The sequence below is a fragment of the Electrophorus electricus genome, chromosome 17 (assembly GCF_041902795.1).
Source record: "Electrophorus electricus isolate QZ-2024a chromosome 17, ASM4190279v1, whole genome shotgun sequence".
Classification (NCBI taxonomy): Eukaryota; Metazoa; Chordata; class Actinopteri; order Gymnotiformes; family Gymnotidae; genus Electrophorus; species Electrophorus electricus.
In genome coordinates, this window is record NC_137513.1 from 5,069,352 (window position 1) to 5,083,899 (window position 14,548).

General features: G+C 45.0%; 1 long non-coding RNA gene across 1 annotated transcript; it reads right to left on the reverse strand.

Moving 5' to 3' along the window:
- Positions 1-8,291: 8,291 nt before the first annotated feature.
- Positions 8,292-14,258, reverse strand: LOC145651783 (uncharacterized). Its single transcript, XR_014117750.1, has 3 exons — positions 13,874-14,258; positions 13,010-13,139; positions 8,292-8,763 (listed from the first exon to the last, which is right to left on the reverse strand). It is a non-coding gene; the product is annotated as an uncharacterized LOC145651783 (long non-coding RNA).
- Positions 14,259-14,548: the final 290 nt, after the last annotated feature.

The following is a 14,548-nucleotide window of genomic DNA, read 5'->3' on the forward strand; positions in this document are numbered from 1 at the left end:
AATACAGCAAGAGCACAAAGATATATGCTTCCATCAATTGATCAATAAGTCAAATAATGATTGATTTTTTGTAGTTAAACTGTGTACTGCAGTTACATATTTAAGTGACGCAGTCATAATATTGAGATGTTTTTTTAATGTTTTAAGGGTATTTCATGTTTTATGGGTTTAGATCTTAAAAACTAGAGTGAAGTAATCCACATGGGTGTAACTTTGAAAAGTGCTGGGGACAAAAATGTAGACTGCGTGTGGAATTCAGATCAACTGCCCCTCGAATTCACATCCCCTTTACGAAATCAAGTCCTCGGGCACAGGCCTTCTTCGCTGAAGAATCAGCACTGAGACTGACAGGAAGAGGTTCACGGGAGGTTTTATGGCCATGTCCGTCACACTTATCAGCATCTGATTTGAAAAATTTGTAATAATTTGTAATAATTTGCAATAATAATTTCATGAATTGTGAATTGTGCAGCATTTATTATCTCAGTATTGTGTGACCCAATACATGCACGAACATTTTCTGATTATGTAATCAGAAATATCATTTTATCGACTAAAACAAGCTCTTTACTCAAATTATTATTGAATAAATGAGGCAAAAACAGCTTGGAGAGGAAACACTAATATTTTTAGAGTACTTTCAAAACATGATGGGGACAAAGTCGACCATTTCAGTGCATGGGGATGTGTTCCCAAGCGTCCCTAGTGTGTGTTACGCCTGTGGTAATCTCTGTGCAACTGCCACAGTAAATCTCTGAAATCAACAGATCTTCAAATCAGAAATCTTTTGATCACAATTATCAGCTTCCTTAACACCTCATTAATTTGCTGTCACATGCTGTATGCATCAATCTTAAAGTCAGGAACAGCAGACCAGGAATGCATTCGCAACAATTTGCTCTACTCAGTCAAAGTCAGTCCGTTATATGCAGCCAGCTGTCTCCTGGTTTGCACAAAATCCTGTTTTGCCTTTAAAATCATTTATTATTTCCAGGCTTTCATTCAGTCCCCGTGTTCCCACAAGCCATTCATCCACAACCATCTCTACCATTCTTCATTCCGCACTCTCATTCAGTGCAGTCCAGTCATCCTTCAGCTCACCGAGTGAAAGTGAGATAGTAGGTGGAGGAGAGAGAGAGCGGGCGAAAGGAGGAGAGAGGGAATGAGGAGGAGGCAGATGGAGGGAGAGAGTGTGAGAGAGGGTTAGAAAGAGGGGGAGGTGAGGGGGGTTGCCCCCCCCCCCCCCCACCCACCCATGCACACTGTACGTGCAGGTCAGCAGGATCCCCCTGCTGGGAGATGAATACCCTGGTCTCCTTCCCCACAGGCATCCCCTCTCCGCCTGCCCTCGACCCACCCTGTCCCCTGCTGGCTGCTGTCCTTACCCAAACACACACTCAGCGACAGTTTTTCACTTACACACACACACACACACACACGCAGACACAGAACAAACACACGCTGACAGAGCATTAGGTTTCAGTTGCTAGCACGCGGACATGCTCTCTCTCACTCACACACACACAATTATAATACACTAAAACCAAAATACTGAATGAAAATTGTTTTCGAAACCACAACACTTGAAAAGCGCTTCACTTTCCTTATGTTCTCCCCCCCCCCCCCCCCCACTCTCACTGTTCTTTCCTTCTCTCTCTCTCCCCTACCTGATTGTCTACTTGTTTTCCCTGGTGACTCTGGGCTTCCGTTCCCAGGCTGGGAGGTGGGCCCGTGGCCACAGCCTGCATACTTTCCGGCTCCGAGGGCCAGTGGAGCCTCGTCCTGTCCGCACAGGACTGTAGGAAGCCCTCCTCTCCACGCCATCCCACACCGCCCAGGCGGCGTGGCGACGGGCAGGCCCGCCGGCAGCCTACGCCACCAGGCCGATGGGTCGCCCTGTGAGCTGGGACGTGGACAGGGGGAGGGTCAAGCGCCGCTCGGGCAAAGTGCAGGACCAACTAAGCCCCTGGGCACCTTGGCGCACCGAAGCGCAGAAGGACGCTCGTCGGTCCACATGCAGAAGGTCAAACAGTTTGCACTGTCCTGCAGAGCCACGGGTTCAGTGGCATGACACTGCAGAAACGACACAGGACTGTTTCCTTGTATGGGCGAACAGCTTCAACGAGACGGAAAAGTATTTACCCACAGTAGAAGAGATTTGCTCCCGAGAACCTCAGCTGCGTCGCGCAGGGCAAGGTTCCTCTATTCTTAGCTCAACATGGTTGTAACATGAAGGCTGCAGGTTTAGGCAAGTACTAGGCACAGGACTGCACAGATGAACCCTATCAGAAAAAAGGAAAGAGCCAGAGAGGTAACCAAGGCAACAGGTCATTCACACACTGAGCCAAACTCAACTCAGACTTGCATACTGACCAATGAGCTTTCATTAGCAGTATAAAAAACCTACATATTGGCAGAAAATGAAAGGGAAACCAACCCCCCCCCCACACACACATTTTTATTACTCGTTGATGTTAAACACTGCTTTGTTTAATTTCAATAATTAGTTTTGCTAGGGGTCTGGTGAGAGAAGGATCTAGTTCTGCTTACATTGGTGTTCTAACATTTATTAACAATTTATTATGCAAAGAAAGACAGGGTGGGAAAGTAACTGGACTAGTGTACGTCAGGCGCCATAACAGGCCCTTCTGCACACCGTGGTGCGCGTTTCTTCCTGCCCCGGAGGACAGGGTCACACACGGCTCTAAGGTTTCACAAAGACAGACTTTAGTTAAGTTTACTGGAGCCTTGTGTAATACGGGTGTAATAGAGGTCCATGCAGATTACAGAATGGCAGCACTCGCTCACATACTCAGTGCATTTTTATGACTGCATGAGCTGCAGAGTTAAATGCTGCGAGGCCTAAATAAGTTGCGCGAGGGCACAGTGGCTGCTGGATTAGAGGCTCGTGTCGAGGGTTACCAGAGGTCAACAACTGCGCATGCACACATCACCATTATGTCTGTACTTTTTAGATGTGTCGAGTTCTGTCCTATAAATTATACTTAATGTAGACTTTTCTCAGAGATTTATGGTATTTATAATATGAATTAATTTCTTCAATGCGAACCATATATAGTGTAATTCTTTGTTTTGGGTGCTCCACAAATGCAATTCAAGCTACTTGGTGCACTTTCCATATAGGTTAGCTAGGTGACCATACGTCATCCCGTGTGTGCGCCGCACGCTAGTTTAAGGGATGACCTGTTAAGATCGGATGACCGGTATTAGCTACTGCGGGATGAGATGGAAAAGCAATGGGATTCAGCGCGTTTAATAGCGGCACAAGCAAACAAAGTGGTGTGTGTTCAGAGGCCTAGAGTGTAACTTTGGCTACATGATTTGGGTTGCCACAGAAACAAAGCGCAGCCTCTTTGGTCACACTGTATTTATCGTGTCACTGAGGCACAGTGACCACATCTTAGACGAATGGACGACATGGCTACTTACTGCACTAACATATTGCTTAAACTTGGGTTTATTTAATGTTAGAACATTCTTGGAGAATGCCAAAGTAAGACCACATACAGCGGGTGAAATAAGTATTGAACACGTCACCAGTTTTTTAAGTAAATATATTTCTAAAGGTGCTATTGAGATGAAATTTTCACCAGATGTCAGTAACAACCCATTAAATCCACACATGCAAGGAAATCAAACTGTAGATGTCCATAAATTAAGTTTTGTGTAATTATGAGAAATGACACAGGGGGAAAAGTATTGAACACATGAAGAAAGAGAGGTGCAAAAAGCCATGGAAAGTCATGACACCATCTGAAATCTATCAGTAATTCTGCAATCCTGACACTCAGTGCAAAGTAATATCAGCTGGTTCAACTGATGGCCTATAAAAAGGTGTCCCATTACCAAGGTGCCCCACAAGAAACATCTCATGATGGGTAAAACCTGTGAGCTGTCTCAAGACCTTTGCAACCTTATTGTTGCAAAACATACTGATGGCATTGGTTACAGAAGAATTTCTAAACTACTGAAGGTTCCAGTGAGCTCTGTTGGGGCCATAAACCGGCCATGACCAGGTGCTCCCCGCAAGATTTCAGACAGAGGGGTGAAAAGAATTATCAGAAGAGTTCTCCAAGCATCAAGGACCACCTGTGGAGAGCTACAGAAAGAACTGGAATCAGCAGGTACAATTGTTTCAAAGAAAACAATAATAAATGCACTCAACCTCCATGGCCTGTTGCAACGCTCACCATACAAGACTCCATTGATGAAGAAAAAGTCTGTTGAAGCACGTTTAAAGTTTGTTCAACAACATTTAGACAAGCCTGTGAAATACTGGCAGAATATAGTCTGGTCAGATGAGATCAAAATTGAACTTTTTAGATGCCATAATTCACACCATGTTTGGAGGTCAAAAGCCACTGCATATCAACCCAAAAACACCATACCAACAGTGAAGTTTGGAGGTGGGAACATCCTGGTGTGGGGCTGTTTTTCAGCATACGGGACTAGCATGCTTCATATAATTGAAGGAAGGATGAATGGATAAATGTACCGAGATATTCTTGATAAAAATCTGCTGCCATCTACCAGGATGATGACGATGAAATGAGGGTGGACATTTCAGCAAGACAATGATCCCAAACACACAGTCAAGGAAACTCTCAATTGGTTTCAGAGAAAAAAAATAAAGCTTCTAGAATGGCCTGAGTCCAATTGAAAATCTATGGAAGGAACTAAAGCTCAGAGTTCATAGTAGGAGCCCAGGGAACCTTCAGGATTTGAAGAGTGTTTGTGTTGAAGAATGCATGCGACTAGTTTATTCATACAGGAGGCGCCTTGAAGCTGCCATCACCACCAAAGGCTTTTGTACGAAGTATTAAATACATTTCAGTAAGTGCGTTCAATACTTTATTCCCTGTGTCATTTTTCATTATTACACATAACTGAACATCTATGGTTTGATTTATTTGCATGTGTGGATTGGATGGGTTGTCACCAACATCTGGTGAGAATTTCATGTCAATAGCGCCTTTAGAAATATATTTACTTAGAAAATTGGTGACGTCTTCAATACTTATTTCACCCGCTGTATACAGAAGCACAGTCAAACTAGGACTAGAAATGAAACCATTTATATATGAAGCACTAATATGAAAAAAACGCATTCTGCTAATTAAAATGTAAAGTGTGTGGGTATGTTGATAATAAAACATTTGAATGTATATAAGGTTGTCAGTAAGACTGTTAATAACAAAGCATGACAACACTGGTACTCTGTACATGCTGATACTTTGTGTGAGGTTTGATAAATGGAGTCATATGCAGGTTAAAATTCAATCATTTTAATGAAGGCACAACAGGGAGTCAATAACAATTCAGGTCCAGTACCAGAAACAGCAGACGAGATGGCCGAGAAAAACTGAAAGGGAGCGAGACACAGAGCATTAATGAGGAGGATGAGCATAAGGTCAGAGCCACAATCATCAGGCAGGTACAAGCGAAATTAGAGATGCTACACCCAGTGCTGAGGGAGACATCACGGAGAGTAACAGACACAGGTAGGCTGAAATAGACAAAACATTAAGGGTGGACGCAGGTGGCACTAAAAAGGCTGGGGATAGGGAACGGACTGGGGGATTATGGGGAATGTAGTCCTCTCGGGGCAGGCGAGAAACCATAATCATCACACTCTGTAGGTTTTGTTGAACAATAAGCGTAATAAACCATTCAGTAAAAAAACCCCCTAAATATGAGTACAAGTTCTTTTCCAGTTATAATAAAGTGCCGGCCCCTTTTTTTCTTTCTCTCTCATGCTTCAAGACCCTCTCACTTTAACCACATGGTTAACACAATGGTAACGCAATGTGCGCAGTAAGGGGAACCACGCAGTGAGAAAATTACCGCTAGTGCTAAATAAAATGGACTAGACACGTTCTGTGTGACAGCAGTGCCTGAGCACTCAGGAGTTGTTTCGGCGAGCGTGTGAGTCAGAGAGGCGGACTCAGCTCCCTGGAAGGCAGAGGGGTCACGGGGCTGGCATGGAGCTGCGTCTGGTGAGAGAGGGAGAGTCAGGGCCTGCACTCAGGACAGAGAGTGCTCTGTGCCCTGCCTGCAGACAGGAAACTACCAGCCTCGCTCAGATTAAGCCTGCTTCCTCTCTCTGCTCTCACCTCTCCGCGACCCTCCGATCTTACGACCTTCACTCTGAGCATGGCACTGCTCCAGGAGAGAGGCCTGGCAGAGATAATGCACACACACACACACACACACACACACACACACACAGACACGCACACACACACACACACAAACACACACACAGATGCGCGCACACACACACACACACACACACACACACACACACACACACACACACACACAGACACGCACACACACACACACACAAACACACACACAGATGCGCACACACACACACACGCACGCACACACACACAGACACGCACACACACATACACACGCACACACAGACGCGCGCACACACACACACGCACACGCACACACACACACGCACACACACACACACATACACACACACAGATGCGCGCACACACACACACACACACAGACACGCACACACACACACACACAAACACACACACAGATGCGCGCACACACACACACACACACACACACACACACACAGACACGCACACACACACACACACAAACACACACACAGACACGCACACGCACACACACACACACACACACACAAACACAGATGCGCGCACACACACAGACACGCACACACACACACACAAACACACACACACAGATGCGCGCACACACACACACACACACACACACACACACACAGACACGCACACACACACACACACAAACACACACACAGACACGCGCACACACACACAAACACATACACACAGACACGCACACACACACAGACGCGCACACACACACACACGCACACACACACTCACACACAAACATACACACACACACACACACACACACTCACACACAAACATACACACACACACACACACTCACACACAAACATACACACACACACAGACACACATATAAAGCCAGGGCATAAAGTATATGAAGCACACACAAACACACAGATGCAAGCACACATGAAAAAACGCTCACCCATTCACACACACGTACAACAAAATACATTTTCCCTTCTCTCAAAATGACACTTAAATCCGATTTAAAAACAATATGTTCTTTTTTGGCCCTGGGTTGGAATGTAATGCTGAAGCATTCAGCAGACGTAGCAAGGCCATGAATTAAATTGTCAATAGTCCATCCATATACAGTACAACTCACAACTCTTCCTCCTCCCTCCCAAACAAATTGCGGCAGTAATTTTTCCCTCTCTGTGAGTTTTACGAGCAGTAATGTGAAGCACCTGTAGCCACACGGAGGCCAGATTGGTGCTGCTGCAGTCTGCCTGTGACCCACTCTCACGCCCCATGGACACATGCGCATAAACATGCACACAAGCAAAAGGCATGAAAATGGTGAATGAGTTGCACTGTTAGACTCTGGCTGAAACATAGAAGAAAGATAGTGGGATAGTTGGCAGATGTAATCACAGCTTCACCTGCATAAGATTCTCTTGTATGGCAATGTGTCAAATCCACCAGCACCAAGGAGAAGGAGAGAGAGAGGGGGGGGGAGGAGGAGATGTAGGGAGGAATAGAAGGAAAGTGAGGATTTACTCACATACAGCTGGTGAGTATATGGGTGGGGCCACCTGCCCTTGGGTCTGGCTGGTAGTATTGGGGACACGACTGGCCCTCCGGACTGGGCTGGTAGTGTTAGCAGAGTTGCTGGCCCTCCGGACTGGGCTGGTAGTGTTAGCAGAGTTGCTGGCCCTCCGGACTGGGCTGGTAGTGTTAGCAGAGTTGCTGGCCCTCCGGACTGGGCTGGTAGTGTTAGCAGAGTTGCTGGCCCTCTGAACTGGGCTGGTAGTGTTAGCAGAGTTGCTGGCCCTCCGGACTGGGCTGGTAGTGTTAGCAGAGTTGCTGGCCCTCTGGACTGGGCTGGTAGTGTTAGCAGAGTTTCTGGCCCTTTGGACTGGGCTGGTAGTGTTAGCAGAGTTGCTGACCCTCTGAACTGGGCTGGTAGTGTTAGCAGAGTTGCTGGCCCTCTGGACTGGGCTGGTAGTGTTAGCAGAGTTGCTGGCCCTCCGGACTGGGCTGGTAGTGTTAGCAGAGTTTCTGGCCTTCCGCACTGGGCTGGTGGTGCTGGTGGACTGGCTGCTGTGGAGGACTGGGTTGGTAGTGTTGGTGGAGTCACTGGTGTTGGGGACTGGGAATGTTAGTGTTAGTGTTGATGCTACTGGAGAGATTCAGAGCGTCAGACTCACACATGAGCTCCTGGCACGCTGCCAGGCCTCCGCGGGAAAAACATGTTGCAGGGCTTCCACTTCTCGTCACTACTATCTCTTATTAGCTGGAAACTGGCTGCTTCTGCAAGCTTTTTGTAGCCAAAGAGATACGGTCAGATAGCAGGGAAGTCGGAGCCTGATTACCATCTCCATATGAACATTTCAACATTGCCTTGTGCACTAATAAGGACCATTACTATTCTAACTCACACTAGTCTAGATTTATAAACGAGTGCAACAAATGTTTCAAATTTGTGGTAAATCAGTAATGTGGAGTGTAATTGCACTGTTCTGATTTTTACTCTTGTGCAATAATTGCTTGTTTCAGATTGTACAGGTATTTTAGTCCACAATGCAGGCTCACTAAACTTATCCTTTAGTTGTTGTGCTGCGCTCAGTGTGTTTTGGTCCACCTTTCAAAGGGAACAGGAAAAAAAAATAAATCAATACCAGCAAAAAAACAGGGTATCGAATGAGTAAACACAGCCATGTGAAATACTTATTTCACAAATCACACACCACTTGCTTTAAATGGGGGGTGTGATTTCTTTCATCTCGTGGAGAGTGTCTGTATTAAGGCCACATGTACCACACAGTGCTCATTGTGCATTAACAACATGGTTTCATTAAAGCCGAATCCCCCCCCCCCCCCACCCCCCCCCCCCCCAACACACACACACACCTGCATCTGTGTGCTGCGTTCCCGGGTCCACAGGGGAGCACGTGAACACCTGTCCATCCATCCGGAGACCTTCCCACAACTCTTACAGCTTTATTTCGCCTCTAACTTACGGTGCTGGCGTCTCTTTTAGCAGATCCGCACGTAATGTGCACCCATAGGCGATTGCCTTTAATTATTTTAAAAGAGTTTTGCTAAATAAGCACTTGAGCTCCCATGGAGTTGTGCTAATTAAGGCTTGTCTATTGATTGACTTGTGATCTCAGCGAGGGTGTAATCGTCATGTGACCGCAGACATGCTGCTAAGTCATGACTTAGAATAGACACAGACAATTAGTCCAGAAGGAGGTTGCAGAAGCATTCAGGCACTAAATCTGATGGACCCATCATCAGAGATGTGTGTGTGTGTGTGTGTGTGTGTGTGTGTGTGTGTGTAACTTAAGGAAGAGTGTATTAAGGGATGGGTAAATATGAAATGTGAAATATCTTTTAAGGTAATATTATACAGGATCTACTTTACCTGAACATTGCTAAATAAACTTATTAATAATTAATATTATTATATTTCATGTCAATTACTGTGAGGCCTAGTTTGTTTAAAGGAATACTTTGTAAAAATAGATATAGTGATAGATTGACAGATAAAATACACAATTTAAAGTACACAATCTTCATCTTACCCCAAACATAGTCAGCTATACAACTTTATATTGCTTTAAAGGAGCCATAGAATGAAAAATTTGATAGTTGAATAAGCAGAATTCGGTACCTGGAACTGAAATGACCCACTGCTGTGTTTTTGTTCAAATGCAAATCCTGCATAAATACAACAGGAAGCTAAAACAGGCCTACTTAAAAAAAAACAACAACAAAAAAACAAACAGAGACTGTTACATAACTGATTAATAGTTACGCCACTAAAATTCACAAAAACCAGCCCACATTATAGCCCAGCTACAGCCAAAACTGCAACAGTTCTGCATGTATTATGAAGTAAAAACCATGACAATAGAGCAGCTGGTGTGTTTGACATTCATATTTAACAGGATCCCAGACAAGTTCTAACTCTGGATAGTTTCTCAAACTTTAGACAATATCGAGAAGGCTTTATTCAACATTTGACATTGAAAAGATATGACCTCAATGGCAACTTATAAGTTGCTAGCCAGCCATGTGATTTTATCCACTTTTTGTTAGTCAAAGCCAGATCATCTTACATTGAAATATTTCACAGAAAGCTAAATCTATAGCCAATTTACTTTGTGTTGTCAAAAGCAAGTAGCTCGTCAATTATACACGAGTCTACCAAAAAAAACGAATAGCTTGTTTCATTCTATGGCCAAATCACAAAGTTGTAAAGTCATGTGTATAACCGCATCTGGGCATTTTTCAACCTGACCAAAGTCAATATCTTCTACACAGACATCAAAGAACAATTTTAAAATACTTAATAAATGCCTTCTATGGCACCTTTAAGGGACAACAGAGAAAGACAAAGATAGACGCAGAGACTACAAAATGACTGGCACCCTTGGAAAAAAAATTGCAGAAATACTATGAAAGAAATGTCTGTGTTTAACAACTTGCCCTTACATTGAAAATATGAAAGAATTATAAGAATTATGATCTTGACTGAGGTAAAACGTTTCAGACACAAATCACTAAAATTGTCCTTAAAAATTCTCAATAACAAAATTAAAACGGCATATATTGCGTTCAAATTCTTACAGCCTACTGTTAAGTGGTTATCCACTTAGGGTATAATTGTGCGGTGACACACTGGCCAACTACCCCTAAATAACAACACTGGAAAGATAAAGAATACATAAATTAAGGGAAATGAGAGGTTCTTGACATTGTAGTCAGGTAATAGCCGTAAATACGGGCAATGAAAAGAACATTAAGTCAGTAATTAAGAAATTTCAACCATCTGGAGCTCGGATGAACATGAACGGGACAAGGTGCCACCATATGTTGGCCCCACACAGAGTGGTCTTCCACAGTTTGACAATTACAGATATTGGTGGCACCATGTCTCCAAAACTATATGAGCAAAAGTCTATGGACACCTGACCTTCATATCTAAATGAGGTTGCTGGACAGCCCATTCCAAAACCAGGAGCAGTAATGTGGAATTGCCTCAACCCCCCCCAGAAAGGCTTACCACAAGAGATTTCAGTGCATCTTTGAATTTGTGCTCATTCAGTAAAAAGAGTATTTGCGAGCTTAGACACTGAGGTTGGAGGAGAAGGCCTGACTTACAACCACCATGTCACGCCGCAGGTGTTCGGCGGCATTAACGTTTACACCGTGGGCAGGCCACTGGGATTCCGGCATACCGAATTCGTCAAACCATGACTTTATGGACCCCACTTTGTTCACAGGGCCATGGTTCTACTGAAGAAGGGATGGATCTTCCCCAAACTGTTGCCAGAAATTTGTAAGTATAAAATGTGTCATATGTCACTTTATTGAAACTAAGGATCTTAGCGCAAATCCTGAAAAACAGATGCAGAACATTATCCCTCTTCTGCCGAATGTTACTGCTGTCACTGTGCACACGGTAGAGTTCTCCTGGCCAAACTCAGAATCATCCATCAGGCTGCCAGAGAGTGAGGCGTGATTCATCACTCCAGATAACATGTTTTCACCACTCCAGGGTCCAGTGCTAGGAAGCTTTACGCCACTCTATCTGATGCATGGCACTTTCATTTTAGGCCTGTTCGCAGTTGCTCGGCCATGGAAACCTGTTCAGTGAAGCTCTCGACACAGTTCTTGTGCTAGTGTTGCTTTAAGGAGCAGTGTGGGACTCTGCAGTGAGGGATGCAGCAGAGAAGCGGCGACTCCACTGCCCAACAGCTTCCATTGCACAACAACAGCTTGGACTGTTGACCAGGGCAGAACTGGCAGGGCAGCAAGTCCACGAAATGACTCAGTGCAAAGATGGCATCTTAAGACAAAGCTGCTTTTGAAGTCACCAAGCTCTTCAGTATGACCCGTTTCCAATGCCAGTGTTTGTCTGTGGAGCCCGCATAGTTGACAGCTTGGTTTTAGACACCTGTTAGCTATAGGTGCAGCCAGAACGCCTCAACGCTGTAATCATGAGCAGCGTCCGCATTCTTTTGGCCATATAGTGTACAATTAGATGCCATACCAACAAACTATGAAGAGCCTGCCAGAAGAAATCCCATGTTGTTGACCAACTTTGAAGATAAGTGCCTGGAGTTCGTTAAACCTCACAGTGAGCCTTACTGGAACTGGATTTTGTGGTCAGATGAGACAAAAATAGAACTTGCTGGCTAAGAATCAAGGTCACACAGGAAACAGCCTCATCGCCGTGGTGAAGTATGGTGATGGACCGGTGATGTTTTTCTTCCAAAGGCTGTGCGAATCTTATTAGGATCCATTGCATCACAGATTCCATCAAACATCAGGAAATCTAAGACCAACATGTGCTTGCTTCAGTCAGGAAGCCAGGAACGGAGCGCTGTTTTATGATCCAGAACATACTTCCACATCCACATAGAAACGGTCTGCGCAACCAGGCGTCCACAGCGAGGTAAACATTAAACGCATGGTTGTCAATGACTGTGACACTTTTTCGAAGCTTTTTGATGACCGTTTTATTTCTCTGTATCATGTTACCTCACTGAAAGGACAGATCTCACGCTTGTTTTGGTTGTAAGATGAAGCTGATAACAAAGACTTTTTTTTTTTTTCGCTGAAGGGTTCCAGTAATTCTGGAGGGCACTGTACAGGATGCAGCACAAATTTGTTAATAAAAAAAAAAACCCAACAAACTGGAATGCTTCCTGCAGGGAGAGAAAGCCAGGCAGCGTAGAGGTGGAATGTTGATAGATAAACCATATGATTGAACAAGCTCCTTCTCTTCTGCATCCATTTGGAAGCACCCCTAAACCCACAAGGCAAAAAAACTCTGCTGGCAGTTCCAATCTCTCCCTCTCCAGACAGAAGCTCACCTGAGCCGGGCCCCTGAGGAGTGTGTGTGTCGGTATCTCTCTTGCCGGGTGCTAATAAAAGCTCGTCTGATCCTCATCCAGGCAGCAGCAAGTTGAGTCGGTGGACTCAGCCCTGGAGGAAACTGGGTTCCTTTGAAATACAAATGAACAGGTACATTCAAGCCATAGATGCAGTCAACACCTCTGCGCACGCACACACACACACACACACACACACACACACACACACACACACACACACACACACACACATACACACACACACAGAAAGACATAAAAGAGAAAAGGAAAGAGGAGGGGAGAAAGACTATACAGAGCTTTCGGAAATCATAATTGATCGTACCTGGCAGAAATACAGAAAAAAAAAATAATTAATGACCATAATTTGTTCCAGTTGCATAAAATTCCAAGCTGAACTCCAGCCTCTAGCAAAGTAGTTTAATATTGTATCCTAGAAACGCTGCCAATGTACACGCATAATCTGAACTCCAAAGAGCACGAAGGTGCATATCTGAGTTGATCAGATCTGAAAGTGATACGTGCGCGCACCTGTTCGTTTTACAGACACACTTAAATCACCGATAAGTGCACATCCTTGGTGCTCTGAAGTGAGGGGAGATAAGATCTGGGGCTGGGTGCGAGCCAGGGGTTGGTGGTGCTACGTGATGCGCCTGTTTATCTCTCTGGTATTCTGCTCATCTCCCCAAATCTGTTTGATTGGGTTTTCTTTCCTAATGCTAACACTACGCATGCCACCCATGGAGTCAAACAAACAAACAAACACACACATACACGCACACGCACGCACACACACACACACACACACACACACACACACACACCTGCACAAGGCGAAATACCTACCCATTATTTCCTGAAGCTGTGTAAGTGACGTTTTCGAATGCCTTCCATGGCACCTGAGCTCAGTTTCCAGTGCCCCAGGATTCTCTGGGGTCATGACTGGACATGATTGGAGTTGAAACAGTGAACTCTCTCTGGTGGCGAACTCGGAGCTGAAATAACAATCTCTCTCTGATGCCATTACAGTCATTTACAGCCATGACCCTTGTCCTTCACAGGCCTTTCATCGGAGCATGAACACGTTTATGATATGGGAGCTGGCAGCGTGTGCCAGGGAGCGGTGAGGGGGATTCAAAGGGCCTCGCCATCCTCAGATGAAGAGACGTCCTGCTTCTATTTCAAGTTTCTTATGCTCCTAGGCAAAGGGCGGAATTATCGAAAGAAGAGGGCCTTTCTCTCTGTCTCGTTTTCCAGATTCACATAAAGTTTGAGATATTTGATGATTTATAGGGAGAGGAAGAGAGAGGGAGAGTGAGGGTACGAGGGTGGGGGTGGCAGTGGGTTTAAACATGATGCAAACCATTTGGAGAAGGAAGAGGGGAAGCTGCCAGCACAGCCTGCTCTGTTTAAACTGGAGAGGAAGTGAGCATATATACAGCATGCCAGCAACCCTGCACTCCCCTTGCTCACACACACACACACACACACACACACACACACACACACGCGCGCGCACAC